Consider the following 13043-nt stretch of genomic DNA (forward strand, 5'->3'; position numbering starts at 1 on the left):
ATATATATATATATATATATGTCATGGAGTAGGATGACAGAATGTAAATGTTTGGGTGAACATATCCTTTAATGCAGGTGCAGTGAAGAGAAGCCACTCCCCTGGGTCAGAGGTCGTGTTCCAGCCGGCAGTGTTGGGCATTCCTCCTCCTCATGTGCTCCGGTCCATCCCAGCCAACCACATTAACAAACAGTAGGTGTTGTTAACACGTTCACTGCCGTGGACGAGATATCTCGTCAAGCAGAAACCAACGGTTGACTGCCAATGACGAGATATCTCGTCCAAAAAAAAAAAAAAAAATTTTTGACGGTGGGACGTCGATCAACCCCTTTTACATCTCCTATTAAAATATGGGAGGTATTGAATGTGTATAATCTATTTTACCGACCCACTAAGTGGCGACAGTGCTCTCCAGACGAGAGAAAGCCAAGCAAAAACAGCCGCGTGAGGAAGCCATTCTCATGAAAATGGATTGGCGAAAACGCTTTCGCTTTCGCGCAGGGAGCTGGCGGTGGGGGATTGCAAATTTGCATAATAGATTATGGGTGCAACACACTTTGAAACACGCAGCATAAATAAGACCAGAATCGCAAAAGCTTCATCAAAGCTCTCAACCGAAACCCCAAGAAATGAGCGAGCCCATCCAGACTCGCCCAAAGAGTGGCCGCCAGCAGACAGGCAGCAGCAGCAGCAGCAACTCGCTTGTGACACGCCCGCTGCAGGCCAGGGAGGCAGGAGGAGAACACACACGGAGGGAGGAGTTTGAAGGAGAGGGGGGTTTCCTGCTGTTATGGAGGAAATTACTGTTCAAAACTATTGTTTAGATGTCTGACGTCTTACTGATGCCAAAAATGAATGGTTAAAGTGACTGTTCTATCGAATTTCACAAAAAGCCATTTATCTCAGCTTAAATTTTCAGATGCTGAAACCATGCTGTATTCAAGTGCTAATGCCTACATAACTACTAACTCTACAAACTAACTCTTTTAGACAGAGAAAGCACACATTATATTAGTTATTTTGAGATATTTTGTGTTCACAAAATCTTAGCAGAAAATAATCCTCGGCTGTTGAAAGATGAGCCAGAATCCTCAAAAAAAAACCTTGGCAGAAGCTACCTACAGTAAAAAAAAAAAACGGCTGGCAGTGAATGTGTTAATGGTTCCTGAGTGGCTTGTACACATAGTAAAGTCATGACAAGAAGTGATTTAAATTATGAAAATTTAGTTTTGAGAGTGCACACATACAGAAAGGGTGTTCCTAAAGCTGTGTTCACACCCGAGATATTTATTTTTTGCTCTGTCGCTTGATTCAACCCTTTGGAATCGCTCTGTCGCTGTGTTTAAATCACTCATCAACAGGCACACGAATTGACGGACATCTGGGGGCTATAACGTTACGCAATGTCATGATGTTTGTCCACTACGAGCCACCATAGTTGTTTACAAGCTAAGCCTATCAGCGTGCTCCTAACGTGAGTTATATACCGGTAGGTATATACCAGGGGTACAGTGGTGCAGTGGTAAGCGCTGTCGCCTCACAGCTCGAAGGTCCTGGGTTTGATTCTCACCTGGGACACTGTGGGCGCTGGAGTTGTGACCCCCCCATATCTTCAGTGCCTACTGCCCAGGTGGGCTATCTCGTCGAAAGGGCCTTTCTGTGTGGAGTTTGCATGTTCTCCCCGCACCCCCCAGGGGGTTCCTCTGTACATAACCCCCCCACTAAAAACATGCAGAAGATCGTCATTCGACCAGTGACGACAACATCTGAAGTTGGTCCAATGATGGTCCAATGAAGGTCCCCGGGCGCTGGAAAGAAATAGCGACCACTGCTCCTTGCCTGCCCCCTGGAGGAAAGGACAAGCCTGGATGGGTCAAATGCAGAAGACATATTTCACCGGCCACCGTCAGCATGAGTGTGTGTAGTGGCCGCATGCATGTGTTGTAGTGTGTTCGTGTGACAATAAAGACGGGCTGCCGTCTGAAATCGTGTTTTTAGTACAGACTTCACTTCATGTCAACTGTCAGCCTGTCAATCAGCTGTCAATGCGGTTTGTTGCCACACAATAAACCAGCGCTTTGTTCCAAGCCAGTGTGATCCTTGACTCATTCTCAACACGGCAGCCAATCAGCGTTGAACAGCGAGCGACTGATGCCAGCGTAATTTCGCTCGAGTTGGGATATTTCATCTCGGGCGACGAGCGTATTTTCTCCCTATCGCTCTGTCTCTGTCGCTCGGACGCCCAGCGATTTTTCTCCCGGGCGAATATACGCTCAATCGCTCGTTTGCATTGACTTTGTATGTAAACTCGATGCCTGCGAAAAACACAATACAGTGTAGGTCAGTGTGAACGCAGCTTAACACCTCTGCCATTTCAAAGAAGGAAACATTTTGAATTTTCCTCTGAAACGTGGTTGGATGTTTGCTACTTCAGTAAATGTAACCCATTATAGCGCTCAATAAAGAACAACCTTGATTTGAAACATCCACACCATGACAAATGATATACAGTAGATAGTGAAGGTATATAGAGTCATGAAGTGTCTCACTCTTTGCTGTTGGCCTGACCTTGTCTCTTGAAGGCCAAGGTGTGCTCACCACACAGTGAGGCCATTTTTGCAGTTGCTGGTAACAAGAGTTAGGGGGGGAGCATGAAATGGCAAAGGGGCTATAGTGACACTGTGTGGTGGAATTTGCTGGTTGGATCAGAAACAATGGTCTTTTTCTTTATATTCAGATGAAAAAGGGGCTTAAGCGGAAGGCAGACGACTGTTCTACCTCTGACTTGGAAAGAAGGAACGCCGTTGAGCTAAAACAACAGGTTGGTGTTTGTGTCTGTAAAAGTGAAAAGCCGTTTGGAGAATTTAATCACCACTACTTGGCTCTTTTGCTGAACCCAAAACTGAACCCAAAAATGACTTTTCTTTTCTTTTAGTTCAAATACCTGGGTATGCAGTGCACCTGTTTAACTCATTGAGTGCCATGGACGAGTATGTTCGTCATTTCGTTTAGTAACGTAGAGTGCCAAGGACGAGTATGTTCGTCAATTGCATTTTTTGACGGTGGGACGTGGATCAAAGCATCAGGCATCTCCTGTACAAATATGGGAGCTATTGAAGGTGTATAACCTATTTTACGGACTCATTAGGTGGCGACAGTGCTCTCCAGATTACAGAAAGGTCCGGAAAACTGCAGCAAAAAGCAGTGATCAAAGAGAAGCCGATGCATGCTGCAGCCAGAGCCATATAGATTGCTCTGTCTGCAGCTGACGTCGGGCCGCGAACATCAGTCAATCCGCGCACACAACTGAGCTCCTCTGCCTCTGTCTGTCTGTCTGCATATAGTTTCTCCACACGATTACCCACCAGAAAGGCAGCACCCGTAGCCGAAGGGCCAAACCTATCCCTGCAGTCCCGTTTGGCATTTCCTTGTCGCGCTGGGAGCCGCCCGCCGCAAAAACGGAGGCTCCGAAAATAGACTGGGTGCGTGTGGGGAGGAGTTTGCAGCTGAGGCGGGGAGAGGGGGGTGGGGCACGCAGGCTCCACAGAACTACACCACGTCACTACATCAGAAAATATTAGCTAGCGTCAGTGAATGTGCTTGAAATGCTGCATTTCACAAAAGGCTGAATATCTCAGCTTATAATTTGAAACCTGTCTTTTTGCTCAAAACAGCCTATCTTCTCCGGCTCATAACTAAAGAACGGAAAATGGGATCAATAAACTTTTTTTTGCAGATGATAGAAGAGAGTCTCCTCGTTCTTTGTGCGTGTTCGGTGTTTACATAGTAATATCACACAATATTCTGTTGCCCTCGAGAAATCACTGAAAACGCTCTGAAACTCTGGCACTGGGAGCTTCCGTTCTCCAAAAGTGGCTGGCACTCAATGAGTTAATAATGTATGCCAAAAAAAATCACAAATCTAATTTATTTAGTTTTTCATACTTTTTCATTTCAAAAGTTCATTTTTCAAGATTTCATTGATAACGGTAATCTACAGTTTGCTGATGTCAGCTAGTACTATCAAATTTCTACCCCATTTCCACCAATCATATCACGACATGCAGCTGTCAATCAAATCTTCATTTCAGGATAATTTTCTCTTCCAAATGAAGTAGAAAATGGTGCCTAGTGCCTGTCATCTGGCCGAATTCCTATCCCATAAACTAACTACTAACTTGGTCAATTGTATGAAACATGAACAAAAAACAAAAACTATAATCTCTAAGAATGCAAAGAAATGTAACTAGCTCGTTAAAACGCGCATTCCAGGAATATCGTATTTACAGAAATAGCGTGAATGGCGCGCGGTTGAGAGCGTGGTAGTCAGGGGTCGCCCCTCGGAGATTCCAGGCGGGCGGGCAGCACCCATGCATCGGATTGTCCGCTCGCTCCGCACGAAGCAGCTGGCTGCCTGGTACTCTGATTGGTTTTGTTGCAATTAGTGAGAGGTTGACCCCAATTTAGTGGTAAAATGCCTGACCACCATGAAGACAGACCACATGTTGCGAATTCCTTTATCGCAAAAGAACTGGGATGTGGAGGCTAAATGACGTCACATCCGTTTTGTTAGCGTTCCATTTGCAGAATACTTGAGCTGGGAAGTTCACTGGTCAGATCCAGTCCCTAGCCAGGCTAGCCATTGTTAGCAATAACAGTTGATAACATGGCATTTTGCGCATACAAACACTGTAGCCTCATGTCCACACAGATATAAGTTATGCAGTGCTGTGTGTACAGCTGATTTAATGAGACACAAACAAAACAGCAGTGCTAAACAATATTACTGTGATTATAATCGTGCATTCCTTTATAACTGGGAACTGGTAATCTTACGACTTCAAAGTTCATGAGCTGGGACGGTGACGTCACCGAGCTGGTATTTCCCATTCCAAACTTGTAGGAGCCTCAGCAGCCCCAACCTCAAAAATCGCACAACAACAGTAGTAGTAATCGTAGTAATGTTGTTTAGCACTTCTGTTTTGTTTGTCTCATTAAATCAGCTGTACACACAGCACTGCCTAACTTATATCTGTGTGGACATGAGGCTGCAGTGTTTGTATGCGCAAAATGCCACGAAATGCCATGTTGTCAATTGTTATTGCTAACAATGGCTAGCCTGGCTAGCGACTGGATCTGACCAATGAACAGTGAACTTCCCAGCTCAAGTTTTCTGCAAATGGAACGCTAACAAAACGGATGTGATGTCATTTAGCCTCCACATCCCAGTTATTTTGCGATTTTGGACAACTCAAGTAGTTACCTTGTGAGCCAATCAGCAGTCACTTCTGTTTTTAGAACAGGTATGGTGATTGGATAAAATATGATGTACAATTAATTTACCATTGAAGTCGTCAACTTCGGCACCAAATGTATTTCGATAGTCTGTACCAACATCTCAAAGAAACTGTAATCTTGTTCCTTCCTATGTATGAGATGCATGCACAGCTTGAAGAAGGCGAAGGGAGGAGATGGTGTTTTTGTCACTCTATCCTCAGGCTTCTTCAGCTGCTATCTATCTGCTCGGCTACACGCCTTGCTCCTCCTTCATCTGTCAGCAAACATTGAATATGGATCATGCATTGATGTGAACAGTGAACACTGCAGCAAATATGCCATGCTTCACTCCCTGTAGACTAGCCAGAGTTAGGAGGGTTCAGACTAGAGATGTAACGGTATGAAAAATTCACATCATTGGTCACATCGTGACCAAAATGATCACGGATATCAGTATTATCACAGTTTGTTAAAGTGTGACTGAAAATGTTCAAAAAGTACTAATACACTCACAGAAATCATTTCACCTGGTTTCATATTGAAAACTCAGACCCAAAAAGGATTGATACGCTCACTGAAATCATTTCTCCAAGGCTGCACGTTTGCATCTGGGAGACGGTTGACAACTTTGGTTGATGATGGACAGTATTTACCAAGTTTTTCAAAGCACAGTAACCATGGTACCACGGTAATCATGGTACCACGGTTTTAACGATCATGAAAATTTGAAACGGTACGGTTATTGTAAGGAATTTGATCACGGTGATCATTAAAACCGGTTATGGTTACATCCCTAGTTCAGACTCTTTTAAAGTCCTCTCAGTGCCCCTCTGACCAAGGCACTGGCTAAAGAGTTGGTGCAGGTGTTGTACTGCTGCGGCTGCCCTCTGCTCTGTGTGTTCTGGATGGATCAAATGTGGAGGATCAATTGCTTCTCGAGGATAATAAAAGAAAAAGTAATCAACCTGGCCTATTTAACCATGGCCAAATATGGTGACTCTCCACCATTCACTCTGTGAGCGCTCTCCTTTTCTACCATCAAGGAGGAGATGAGAGGTGCAGGGACAAAAAAAGCCCTAGTATTCATTTCAGCTCTGTGATCTCAGTCAGTCAATGCCTTGTTATCAGATTCTCAGAGCATTCAGATACATTGTTATCAGATTCTCAGAGCATTCAGATACATTGTTATCAGATTCTCAGAGCATTCAGATACATTGTTACCAGATTCTCAGAGCATTCAGATAGATTGAATCAGATTCTCAGAGCATTCAGATACATTGTTACCAGATTCTCAGAGCATTCAGATACATTGAATCAGATTCTCAGAGCATTCAGATACATTGTTATCAGATTCTCAGAGCATTCAGATACATTGTTATCAGATGCTCAGAGCATTCAGATACATTGTTATCAGATGCTCAGAGCATTCAGATACATTGTTATCAGATGCTCAGAGCATTCAGATAATACGTTGTTATCAGATTCTCAGAGCATTCAGATACATTGTTATCAGATTCTCAGAGCATTCAGATACATTGTTATCAGATGCTCAGAGCATTCAGATACATTGTTATCAGATGCTCAGAGCATTCAGATACATTGTTAACAGATGCTCAGAGCATTCAGATACATTGTTATCAGATGCTCAGAGCATTCAGATACATTGTTATCAGATGCTCAGAGCATTCAGATACATTGTTATCAGATGCTCAGAGCATTCAGATACATTGTTATCAGATGCTCAGAGCATTCAGATACATTGTTATCAGATGCTCAGAGCATTCAGATAATACGTTGTTATCAGATTCTCAGAGCATTCAGATACATTGTTATCAGATTCTCAGAGCATTCAGATACATTGTTATCAGATTCTCAGAGCATTCAGATACATTGTTATCAGATTCTCAGAGCATTCAGATACATTGTTATCAGATTCTCAGAGCATTCAGATACATTGTTATCAGATTCTCAGAGCATTCAGATACATTGTTATCAGATTCTCAGAGCATTCAGATACATTGTTATCAGATGCTCAGAGCATTCAGATACATTGTTATCAGATGCTCAGAGCATTCAGATACATTGTTATCAGATGCTCAGAGCATTCAGATACATTGTTATCAGATGCTCAGAGCATTCAGATAATACGTTGTTATCAGATTCTCAGAGCATTCAGATACATTGTTATCAGATTCTCAGAGCATTCAGATACATTGTTATCAGATTCTCAGAGCATTCAGATACATTGTTATCAGATTCTCAGAGCATTCAGATACATTGTTATCAGATTCTCAGAGCATTCAGATACATTGTTATCAGATTCTCAGAGCATTCAGATACATTGTTATCAGATGCTCAGAGCATTCAGATACATTGTTATCAGATGCTCAGAGCATTCAGATACATTGTTATCAGATGCTCAGAGCATTCAGATACATTGTTATCAGATGCTCAGAGCATTCAGATACATTGTTATCAGATGCTCAGAGCATTCAGATACATTGTTATCAGATGCTCAGAGCATTCAGATACATTGTTATCAGATGCTCAGAGCATTCAGATACATTGTTATCAGATGCTCAGAGCATTCAGATAATACGTTGTTATCAGATTCTCAGAGCATTCAGATACATTGTTATCAGATTCTCAGAGCATTCAGATACATTGTTATCAGATGCTCAGAGCATTCAGATACATTGTTATCAGATGCTCAGAGCATTCAGATACATTGTTATCAGATGCTCAGAGCATTCAGATACATTGTTATCAGATTCTCAGAGCATTCAGATACATTGTTATCAGATTCTCAGAGCATTCAGATACATTGTTATCAGATGCTCAGAGCATTCAGATACATTGTTATCAGATTCTCAGAGCATTCAGATACATTGTTATCAGATTCTCAGAGCATTCAGATACATTGTTATCAGATTCTCAGAGCATTCAGATACATTGTTATCAGATTCTCAGAGCATTCAGATACATTGTTATCAGATTCTCAGAGCATTCAGGCGGTGCTGAACAACATCACTGTTGATCCAGGGTTTCTGGTTTGGCATTAGTTTGATTATTTTTGTTGGGATTATATCCTCTGTGCATCTTTTTATGAAGCCTGTTACCGTTTCTGCATAATCGTCCAGGTCCCATGCAGCCCTGAACTCTTCCCATGCTACTTGGTCAAAGCAGTCCCTCAGGATGTCCTCTGATTGGTCTGACCAGCAGTGGGCGGTTCGGAAGGCCGGGGGGTGTTGCTTGAGTTTTTGATGGTACCTGGGAACGAGCAGGATGGAGGTGTGGTCCGATCTGCCGAAGGGGGGGCGGGGTGTAGCCTTATAACAGTATCGGATGTTCGAGTAGCACTGGTCCAGTGTGCGTTGCTGAGAGGTCGTAGCGGCATGTCTGGGTTTTGAAAGCACAGTAAGTTAAAATGTTTCTCCTCCTCACAAAATGCCTGAAACGATTAATTCAGTTTGTTTTGGTTTTGTGTGTGTGTGTGTGTGTGTGGTGTTAGGGGGGCAACTCATTACAAAAGTAACATATTACATGAAATATATTACTTTTAGCAGTAACTCAGTAATATAACTTATTACGTATAGGATTTCAGTAATAGTATACCAGTTACTTAAGTTAACTGAAGTTACAAATTGATTATTTTTCGGGATGGTTCCGGGGTGGCGATGTCATTCTGCTGCTGCTGTTGTTTTGGTAAAAGTAATGCAAAGGTAGTGTAATAAGTAACGAGTTACTCTACATAGAAAGTAATATTGTAAAGTAACTTATTACTTTCAAATTAAAGTAATTAGTAATATGTATTATGTACTATATTACATTTTGAAAGTAACTTGTGTGTGTGATGTGGAGGGCAGCTCGTGTCCTGTGCTGGGTGCAGAAAGAGAGGAGCAGCCAGACTCTGCTCCAGCAACCCTCCAGATCTTGCCTCTTCATCACGAGCCAACTCGTCCGTCCGCAGCCAGAGCGAGAAACAGAGGAGGAGACGAGAGAGGGACAGGGCCATACTGTCAAGTCAACACAATGTCACTTCTTTTATCAGGCTCTTCCAAACACCGGTTTTCTAACTCAGTGGTTCTGAAAGTGAAAGTGGGGTCCAGGGACCTCCAAGGGATCCTCGAGGGGGAGAAGGATACGATACGATTTTGCATTGGGACCAGTTCTATTGAAGTGGCATGGAAAGTCAAAAATGCTTCCACCCAATAAAACACATTGATACGGTCATGTATCATGATGTAGTTAGGTCATCTAGCTCTACTTTGGACCAAACAGGGGCTTGAGTTGAGCTGTATGCAGCTGAGGGTCAGAGCTAGGGCTGGGTATCGCCACTGACTTCCCGATACGATACAATTCCGATACACAAGGTCCCAAGTCGATACGATTTCCGATACGATACGTTTCGATATCGATATTTTAGTTACAATACCAGTTTTGCTTTGATAATGGAAGAAATTCTCAAAGAACTAATGCTGTAAATTGTACAAGGAAGGAACCCTCTAACCTGGTGCATTATTAAAAAATATTAATATTTACATTCAGAATTGGCCATAAAGCAAGCAGTTACATCATGTCATTCTTTTTTATTTAAACATGACCAACATAGTCATTCAACACCTTATCTTTCTTTACAGTCTTCTGTCTCTTTCTTTACAGTCTTCTGTGAGAAGCCAAACAAATTTAGATTTCCACTATACAACAGAATCATTGAACAGCAGCATGCAGTAAACTGTTTTATAAAGTATAAATGCTTTGTAAATAAAATAAAATACAATTAAATACAGCTCATGAACATTTCCAGTTCACAAACATTATAGTGCAAACAGATTTGAGGTCTATACATCTGCCCAATATTGAAATGGATCGAATCGGAATCGAATCGAATTGAAATTAATCGATTCGCAACCTTGTGAATCGGAATCGAATCGATTCTTGAAATTTGAACCAATACCCAGCTCTAACTGAACAGTACAAGTACAACCAAACTAATTTCAGGGTACGTATGGTCATGAGAAACCTGGAAAAGTCATGGAAATTTAAAATGCAATTTGTTTTATAAATATTTTCATGACGTTCATTTGCGCTGAGTTTCCAATAATTCATGCGCTAAGAAATAATGTTCACAAGCATGCAAACACTATCTATCTATCTATCTATCTATCTCTTGGTTCACTATTATTTATACAGTAGGGCTGGGCGATGGGACGAATATATGGGCTATCTGCGATTGAGTCCACTGTCGGTTGCGTGATTTGATTTGAGTTGAGCTTTAAGCAGTGAGAGAGGTGGGGGGGAAGAAACTAAAAGGTGGAGCTGAAACGCGCTCTCCTGAGAATACGTGGCAGCAGGATGAGGGCAGCAGCTAGATTAGGAGCAATGCGTCCTCGCATTTAAAATAACTGCCAAAGTCTGACTGAAGCAAATTAAACTCAAACTATCACAAAGATAAAGCAGCCATCATAGATGAGATTCAGACACTTTTTGCGCGATGAGTTCCCCTCGATCTGCCTGTTTGTCTCTCTGCCAGTGCCCGCATGTTTGTTTAGTGTGCGTGTGTGTGTTGTAAAGGTTGCATTTGCGTTCGTGTCATTTTCATCGCCGTTCATTAACGAGCAGAGCGTGTGTTTAGGCTAGCAGTTTAGGCTGGCAGGAGATACTTAATCCCAACTTTCAAAGTCAGACTAAGAAAGTCCTTTATACATCAGTCGATCCTGAGGCTTAATCAAGAACATGGCCGAGGGTCAGTGGAGCAGTGACCAGTGTGTATGTATCTTTGTATTTTTGTCATGTGTTTGTGTGTGGGACTGCCGCTGTCTTGCAAGACAAATTTCAGTCTGAACTGACAATAAAGTATATCGTATCGTATCGTCCAGGCTCCGTCCCCAAATTAATTTTCATCGTCCCTGACGCTATTTTTAAGGTCCCCGGGATGATGGGAGGTCCTTCGTGTCAAGGCAAGCCCTGGTTGTGTGTGTGTGTGTGTGTGTGTGTGTGTGTGTGTGTGTCAAACCACTGCCCCTCCGTGTTGTCATCGTCCATGCTGCTGCACTTTGCAAAGTGAAAAGGGGGAGGGGAGGACAACTTTGGAAGCGTCTTTCACACATAGAAAAGCAACTGATAGAATGTGCACTACATGTAGCGCGATTCTAACGATCTGTCTGGAAAGGCAGATCGTGGAGCCATTCTGATCGTGAACGATCTGAGATCGTCATATCGCCCACCCCTATATTGAACCATATTTTTATTGTATTGATGACATCTCTATCGCAATATATATTGCTATCGTTTTATCGCCCAGCCCTAATGCCTACACTATCACCATGTGGTTATGTTCTGATATTGTAACGTTGTATTGTAAAGGCATTGAACATTTAACAAGATTCAGACTTAGAAAACTTCAAATAGTTCATCACACATGACAAATCATTTCATTTTCACATGTGGGCAGAGTAAGACAAGAAGGGTGAGATTCGCTAAGGTTTGCCAACACCTAAAAAAACATGCGCACACATATTCTCTCATTCTCTCTCTCTCTCGTACCAATTTAAGCCTTAGATTTTATATTTTTGTTCCAACAGCACTTTGAACCTGTCTTTAAACGCTGCCCTTGATCAGTTGAATCAGGCGTGGGGTTATCATCAGTAGGGTGCACCTGGGGTAATGAAGGCAGATGATGTTTTCATTTCATTCAATCATGTTAGAGCAGGAAGAGCTGAAACACATGCAGGGCAGTGGTCCTCCAGTGGACAGCTGAGATTTATTTAAAGTGGACCTAATGTGTCATTCCTACCCCCCCTCCCCCCCCCCCCCCCCCCCCCCCATAGTGCCTATCATGGAGTCACCATTGCCCTCTAGACCAGTGGTTCTCAAATGGGGGTCCGGGGACCCCCAGGGGTCCGTGGCACTTTGCCAGGATGTCCGCGAAAAGTTTTCAGGATTTTTTTTTTTTTTTTGTAAAAGCTTCATAGTTCAAAGAAAATATTTAATACTTAAATCTAAAATGGTTTATGGATTACATTCTATTCTAACAAACCTATCAATTTAAAAGTCAAGCACGTGACCATGGAAACAATTAAGCTTAGCCCAAAATCACAAATCAGAATGAGGGGGTCCCCGGTATATTTTCTATCTTGTAAGGGGTCCTTGGCTGAAAAACATTTGAGAACCTCTGCTCTAGACAACACTCCTGTCACTTTTTCCCTCACCAAGGCCACCACCAAAGCGGCTCAGGATTGCCAGTGATGCAGTGTTGCATATCCTTCAGGTGAGAATTGGTCCTCTACTACTATCAATGTAATCTATAATGTGTCCTTACACTCACTACCTTACTGCTGTTCTCTTGAAACTCTTCTAATCCAAATTTAAATGTTTGTCCTTGCATTCAATTTTAGCCAACCTGGAGAGGCGCCCTCTTTTCACCGCAGTGTTAGGGCCTAAAAAAAGGAAAAGTTTGGTTCCTGTTGGTTGTCAGTTGAGGTGATGGGTCGGTAGGGATTTTTTTTTTTTTCCAGTGGCAGCAAGGGATAGATAGGAAATATATATATATTTTTATTTTCCTTAAAATTACAGCAGCGATGGATACTTTTTTCACAACATAGCCTACATGTACTCTACCACTGTGCTCTACACACGGTTTTATATGAACAAAATATTTAAGTCAATATGAATGCTTCAATGTTATTAAAACGTGCTGTGCACGAAACAGTATCTCGAAGGCGGACGGAGTCGCGGTACTTTGAGCCGTCGAGGGCACAGGTTCT

At 42.4% G+C, this 13043-nt stretch overlaps 1 long non-coding RNA gene across 1 annotated transcript; it reads left to right on the top strand.

Moving 5' to 3' along the window:
* The first annotated feature begins 105 nt into the window (after window positions 1-105).
* LOC310800732 lies at window positions 106-12547 on the top strand. Its single transcript, XR_014553893.1, has 3 exons — window positions 106-192; window positions 2738-2821; window positions 12493-12547. It is a non-coding gene; the product is annotated as an uncharacterized lncRNA (long non-coding RNA).
* Window positions 12548-13043: the final 496 nt, after the last annotated feature.

Source organism: Poromitra crassiceps, assembly GCF_964638095.1.
Source record: "Poromitra crassiceps genome assembly, contig: HAP1_SCAFFOLD_57, whole genome shotgun sequence".
NCBI lineage: Eukaryota > Metazoa > Chordata > Actinopteri > Beryciformes > Melamphaidae > Poromitra > Poromitra crassiceps.